At 47.0% G+C, this 7756-nt stretch overlaps 1 pseudogene; it reads left to right on the top strand.

The window, feature by feature from the left end:
- Window positions 1–245: 245 nt before the first annotated feature.
- On the top strand, window positions 246–1142 carry LOC123450558 (annotated as a pseudogene).
- The last annotated feature ends 6614 nt before the right edge of the window (window positions 1143–7756 follow it).

Raw genomic sequence — 7756 nt, 5'->3', positions numbered from 1 at the left:
TGATCTCATCCAGGACTCCGAACAACATTCGGTAACCAACCATATCTTTACCTAATAATAAAGAGACTATCGTTTCCGTCGGAAAACCCACCGCCGCCTTTTTTGCAAAAGAAACCTCCTACTTTATGATAATTAACCCGCAGTCCATGGTGAGGGGAGATAAACGGTTCGATTTATTCTTTCGTCATCCTTGTGTGCATGTTCGGCTGCAGATCCAACGGTGTCGCTTCTGATCCGCTCGGGAGATGACGCATGACGACGGCGGCGGGGCTCCTCGAGGCGGGGAATGGCAGGACGGGGAGGCGGAGCTGAGCCTGCCGCCGGGTTCCGGTTCCACCCGACGGACGAGGAGCTGGTGGGGGACTACCTCTGCGCGCGCGCGGCCGGACGCACCCTGCCGACGCACGTCATTGCCGAGGTCGACATGTACCGGCACGACCCGTGGGAGCTGCCGGAGCGGGCGCTCTCCGGGGCGCGGGAGTGGTACTTCTTCACGCCGCGGGACCGCAAGTAACGGCTCCCACCCCAGCAGGGCCATCGGGGGCGGCTACTGGAAGGCCACCGGCGCCGACAGGCCCGTCGCGTGCACCGGCAGGACCGTCGGGGTCAAGAAGTCGCTCGTCTTCTACCACGGCAGGCCGGGGGCTGAGGTCAAGACCGACTGGATCATGCACGAGTACCGCCTCGCCGGCGCTGAGGGGCGCGCCGGAAGGAAGAGGGACGGCGCCTCGCTCAGGCTCGACGACTGGGTGCTGTGCCGCCTCTACAACAGGAAGAACCAGTGGGAGAAGATGCAGCGGCAGCGGCAGGAGGCGCCGGTCAAAGCTCCGGCGTCACAGTCGGCCTCGGGGGGCAAGACGCGGACGCCGGAGTTCGATGTCGACAATGATGCATTCCCGGAGCTGGACTCGCTGCCGACGACGCTCCAGGGAATGGGGACGACAAACGCGGCGATGTTGCCGAAGGAGGAGGTGCAGGAGTTAGAGCTGGACACCGACGAGTGGCTCATGGGGATCAGCCTCGACAACCTGCAGGGCCCCGGCTCCGTGATGCTGCCATGGGACGACTCTTACGCTGCCTCGTTCCTGTCGCCGGTGGCCGCGATGAAGATGGAGCAGAACATTAGCCCGTTCTTGTTCTGAGCTATGAATTCTATGTTCTCTGTTCTCTCACAGCAGAGCTGTTGTGTGCGGCCTAATTAACTGTAGATACTTCACATTTGTTCAGGATTTACAAAATGCATTTGTTCATGTTCACGACATTTGTGGGGCTTGCAAAGTGCTCAGTCTATGCCCAAGATATGTCAATCTGCAGTTTAACTATAAGTGATAAATACTTCAAAAACTCATATCTTTTAAACCGTAATTTCAATTTTAAATTATTATATATAAAATTTAATTTAAAAATGTGTAAATATGAATAGGATGTTATACTATCTATTTAACATTTTTTAAATTCTATTTATTGGTGTAATTTTAATCAAAAGTGATGTGTAGAGTGTAAATATGATGTTAATTTACCTATTTAACATTTTTAGATTTTATTTATAGTGTAATTTTAATCAATAGTGCACAATCCGTTTTTTATCCGTACCGAGGCTTATTCATGTTGCAAATGAACACCTCATCAAAATCTGGTTGAAAAGAAAAGAAACCATCAATAACCACACATGCATGCCTCGACAAAACATCGCATAGAAAAAAGGAAGTTGATGCCCATCTTATGCCGAGAGAGAGAGAGAACATAGATGTGACGCCATGTTCAAATAAAGTACATGAATTTATTGGGGTCTTGAGTCATTATTATTATTATTGAGGTAGGCCGTGTTGTATTGTTTCCTTCCGTTGCAACGCATGGGTTTTTTCCTAGTAACTCAAATACGCATAAAACAACATCGAACCTTAAGTGTGCAGACCCTGCGGGTTCGAGAACTATGTAGACATGACCCGAGTGACTCCTCGGTCAATATCCAATAGCGGGACCTGGATGCCCATATTGGATCCTACATATTCTACGAAGATCTTATCGTTTGAACCTCAGTGCCAAGGATTCATATAATCCCGTATGTCATTCCCTTTGTCCTTCGGTATGTTACTTGCCCGAGATTCGATCGTTAGTATCCGCATACCTATTTCAATCTCGTTTACCGGCAAGTCTCTTTACTCGTTCCGTAATACAAGATCCCGCAACTTACACTAAGTCACATTGCTTGCAAGGCTTGTGTGTGATGTTGTATTACCGAGTGGGCCCCAAGATACCTCTCCGTCACACGGAGTGACAAATCCCAGTCTCGATCCATACTAACTCAACGAACACCTTCGAAGATACCTGTAGAGAATCTTTATAGTCACCCAGTTATGTTGCGACGTTTGATACACACAAAGCATTCCTCCGGTATCAGTGAGTTATATGATCTCATGGTCATAGGAACAAATACTTGACACGCAGAAAACAGTAGCAACAAAATGACACAATCAACATGCTACGTCTATTAGTTTGGGTCTAGTCCATCACATGATTCTCCTAATGATGTGATCCCGTTATCAAGTGACAACACTTGCCTATGGTGAGGAAACCTTGACCATCTTTGATCAACGAGCTAGTCAACTAGAGGCTTACTAGGGACAGTGTTTTGTCTATGTATCCACACATGCACTGTGTTTCCAATCAATACAATTATAGCATGGATAATAAACGATTATCATGAACAAAGAAATATAATAATAACTTATTTATTATTGCCTCTAGGGCATATTTCCAACAGTGTACTCAAGACTCGGATTAAAATCTTGGAGCATTTCCACCCAATGAGTTTGCCAGAGATTCAGGTAGGCTGAGTGAAGATGTACTTGAGACTCTTGTGATCGGTGAATACTTCAACCTTTCGTTCCAACAAGAGGTGTCTCCAAGTCATCAGAGGGTGTACCACAGCTGCTAGCTCAAGATCATGCACATGATAATTCTTCTCCGCTGGCTTCAACTGCCTGGAGGTATAAGCAACCACTTTCTTCTCTTGCATCAGAACTGCACCAAGACCTTGAACAGAGGCGTCGCAGAACACCTGGTAAGGCTTGGAATCATCCGGAGGAACCAAGAATGGAGTAGAGGTGAGCTTCTCTTTGAGTGTGTCGAAGGCCAACTTACACTCTGGAGACCAAGCATACTTCACACCTTTCTGAAGAAGACTTGAGAGCGGCTTAGCAATCTTGGAGAAGTTCTCAACGAACCTTCTGCAATAGCTTGCAAGCCGGAGAAAGCTTCGAAGCTGCTTCACATTCTGCGGAGGCTCCCATTCAACAATGGCCTGCACCTTCGACGGATCAACTTTGATGCCCTCGACAGAGATAATGTGCCCAAGATAGACGACTTCTTTCAACCAGAACTCACACTTGGAAAACATGGCATCCAATTTGTACTCCCTGAGCTTATCAAGCACCAATCTAAGATGTTCTTCATGTTCTTCCTCAGTTTCAGAAAATACCAGAATGTCGTCGAGATAGAGCAAGACGAAGTCATTCTTGAAGGGAGAGAATATGTAGTTCATCAATCGACAAAATGCCGGAGGAGCATTTGCCAGACCAAAAGACATGATCGTATACTCATACGAGCCAAAACTAGTCCTGAAAGCAGTCTTCGGAATATCCTCTTCGCGAATGCGAATTTGATGATAGCCCATTCTGAGGTCGAGCTTGGAGAAGATCTTAGCCCCTTTCAATTGTTCGAACAACTTGGTTATGTTCGTAAGTGGATACTTGTTCCTGATTGTCTTCTTGTTCAATGGACGGTAATCGACACACAACCGGTCTGTGCCATCCTTCTTCTTGACAAACAAAACTCCACAGCCCCACGGAGACGAGCTCGGTCTGATCAGACCCAAATGCTCCTGCTCATCGAGTTGCCTCTTAAGTTCCTTCAACTCTTCTGGACCCAATTTGTACGGCCGTTTGCACACAGGCTCAGTACCTGGTTCAAGCTCAATGACAAATTCAACTTCTCGGTGTGGAGGCATTCCTGGCAGCTCTTCTGGAAACACATCTTCATATTCGCAGACCACTGGGACTTGCGAAATAGGATTAATCTCACCCTTTTCATTCAAAGAGAACAGACGGATTGTATCATCGCGCGCCGCGAATATAATCATGTCCTCCGAAGAGTGAGTAAGCTTCACTTCTTTAGCTTCACAATCAATCGATGCCTTGTTCATGGCCAACCACTCCATACCAAGGATCAAATCAATGTCGGAATTGCCCAAGACAATAGGAGATGCCAGAAAAGAATCACTACCCATCTTGACAGAAACATCCGGAATAACCACATTACAGCTCATCAACATGCCCGGGGAAACCACACGAAAAGGTTTGTCCAAAGTCTTAGAAATGAAATCATGATTCCATGCAAATGGTCTAGACATGAACGAATGAGAAGCACCAGAATCAAACAACAACCTAGCAGGAATATCATTAACGAGGAGGTTACGCATGATCACATCTGACGAGTTTTCTGCCTCAGCCGCATTCACCATGTTGACTCAAGCTGACCTGGGGTTGAACTTCACGAGAGCATTGCTTGGAGGTTTGTCTGGAGGAGGAGGCGGAAGACGGAGCTGAGAAGTGGACTTGTTGGCATAGTGACCTTTCTCCCCACACTTGTGACAAGTAACATCTGCTGGCTAACGGTACTGTGTCTGAGGAGGCCCTTGCTTCTGTTGCTGGAATCTCTGCTGAAAGACTGGGTTGGGTGGGTGGGAAGAACCACGACCACCAGAATGCTTGAACTGCTGCGAGTGCCGAGGAGGAGGAGGAGACACCCAAAACTTCTGTTGCCTCTGAACCACCTGAGTAGAGGAAGAGGTGCTGGAATCTCTGAAGCGCTTCTTAGAATTCTCCACCCTGAGCAAGACCGCCTCAGCCCTGAGAGCTAAGTTGTAGAACTTATCGAACTCCTCAGGATCGTGCAAAGCAAGAGCTAACTGCAAATCCTCTTTCAAGCCACCTCTGAACTGATAAATCTTGCTCTTCTGATCAGGGATATCCTGCAAGGCGTATCGGGCTAGCTCGTTGAACTCGACGTTGTACTTGTACACGGAGTTACCACCCTGCTTCAAGCGCCTGAACTTCTCACACATTTCCTCCACGAAGCTGGATGGAATGAAGTGGGATCTAAAGTCACGACAGAACTCATCCCAAGTGATCACTCTAGCACCCCTGGAATCCTTCAACTGTTCCGACCAGATAGATGCTTGCCCCTTCAGCTGGAATGTAGCAAACTTGACGAAATCCTCAGGACGAACATTGCTACACTCAAAATGCTTGTTCATGTCGCGAATCCAATCCTCAGCATCAAACGGCTGGTCACAGGAAGTGAAAGTCTTCGGCTGATTTGACAGGAACTGACTCAGATTAGCAAACTGATTACCACCATGCTGGAAATTGCCTTGCTGCTGATTAGCCCTCTCTTGCAACAACTGTAGCAACATCTGAGTGTTTGCATTTGTAGCAGCCATCACCGCTTGCCAAGCCTCTGCAGGAGGAGGCGACGTCGGAGGAGGATTCTCCGGAGGAGGTGGTGGTCGCGGCACATCCTCACGCCCTGTATTCTGACGAGTTGGTGGAGCCATCCTGAAGACGGACAACACATTAGCCCACAGAATAAATTGAAGGTATAGCTGAATCAAAATGGCAGGAATATCTTGAACAGGAATATAAGCAATTGCACTCGAACAAAATAGTAAGAATGCTTCCTCAAAGTGACGGTCGACAAAATTCTGATTAAGACCACTTACAAACAAATATGAGCTAGAACTGCTCGGAACAAACATATGTTCGAGATTTCATCCGATATCTTCGTGGCTAAGATCGCACGGGCTCGAATTTACGGTAGCCATCCTGTGCAAGGTAGTGCACACGACTTACGAAGTATCCCCGAGTCATAGCGAGCTACAAGGACTCTTTAAGACACAACGAGAACCGATGTAAGACGACCGTGACCAAACACACCCACTGAATATCGAATCCCAAAATCACATCATGCATCTGTAGGAAGATTGTCCTATAAGTTACTACTTGATATCCCACCTATGAATCCCCGAAATATCTGGTCATGCAATCTGGTACACGGATACAAGGAGTAATATTCACACAACTCATATACTAACCCGTCCACTGTATCATATCCATCAACACATAACCAGAATATTGGACCTTCATCTACAACAGACCCTCGTGATCACAAGGATACAAAGTATGGCAGTACTCCCAAACAATCTGCACCAGTACTGGGGACATCGGGGTTATCTCGCCACTACTAGTATTGAAGCAATTACGGACATCCTTCATTCTAAGATACTCAGAAATATGAATGATGGCGATGTGCACAAGAATCCCCTGGAGCTCAACTCCCCGGAAGAAATCAAGGCAGATAGGAGGCACCAAGACAGAACTCTGTCACATCAAAATCATATAGATTTCAAAAATACCCGCGTGATCCTAAAAAAAAATTGAGCGAGAAGAGGAGTAGAATTAAGAATTCCTGAGTCGGGAACCTCACCAGAGCATGGAAGAGGAGAAAAAAGAATCCTACTCTCTGATATAACTAAGACTCAAAACATTTTACTAGACTCGACTCGGCCAAGTACGATCACACAAAGGCTCCTATGGTCGTAAGGCTCTGATACAAACTTGTAACGACTAAGATGCGGTCCTTTCCGATTTAGGGAACGGGGCCCCGAATTAGAAAGAAGGGCATCTAAGCGTTTCGCAAGCACGGTAACATAGGACATACATAATAATAGTAGAATGACAATTAGGGATTCAACTGCGATCTCATAAATATATCAGAGTTACATCACGCATCCAAACAAGGTAGTTCCACTATGGACTACAAAACATGAGAAATGACTATACAACCCTGCATGCTTGCCCACGATCACGACCATGCCTCAGTCTTCTGGATAGTTCACGTAAAGGCGGTCGTTCTCCTCATTGTACTGCCACTCCAGCTGCGTGCCGTCGGGATCAGCTGTCTCGGGGGTACCTGAACCTGTTGGTATTTTGAAGGAATCTGTGAGCCACGGGGACTCAGCAATATATGACCTTGGTGCCAGAACTAGTCAAGTTATTAGGTAAGGAAGGTGGAGTATTTAGTTTGCAGCAACCTAAGCAGTATGGTGGCTAACTTACGTAGAACAAGTATTGAAGGTGGTCTATACTAGCGATCGGTGATTAGCTGATCACTAAGTGATCCTGAACACCAACTTACGTCAATCATAACCCCACCGTGTTCCCAATCGAAGAGAGATCTTCGAAGGGGACAGTCACGGTTACGCACACAGTTGGCAATTTTATTAGATTAGGTTCAAGTTATCTATAACCGGATGTTAACAAATATTCCAAGTTGCCACATAACCACGGGCACGGCTTTCCGAAAGATTAAACCCTGCAGGGGTGCTCCAACTAGTCCATCACAAACGGTCACGGGCCGCAAAGTAATCCTCTATCACGAATCTCGTGATCTCGTCGGATTCCTTAGAGGAAAACCTCAACTCTGGGGAGAACCAAAGCTTCACCGGGATTCCTATACGCAAGATATATCGCTAAGGTAAGACAAGACTAGCAGGACCTCCCATCGTGTCGACGACCCCGATAAGAGCCGCGTATCTCAGTCTCAGGACACGACGGATGAGCTACGTGCACGATGGCCTGATAGAAATCACTCAAGTTGCCCTGAGTTGGCCCCGAATAGTGCTTAGTTTGGACCA

This window comes from Hordeum vulgare, chromosome 4H (assembly GCF_904849725.1).
Source record: "Hordeum vulgare subsp. vulgare chromosome 4H, MorexV3_pseudomolecules_assembly, whole genome shotgun sequence".
Classification (NCBI taxonomy): domain Eukaryota; kingdom Viridiplantae; phylum Streptophyta; class Magnoliopsida; order Poales; family Poaceae; genus Hordeum; species Hordeum vulgare.
Note: the sequence above shows the minus strand (reverse complement) of the source record. Positions and strands in the feature narration are given on the sequence as shown.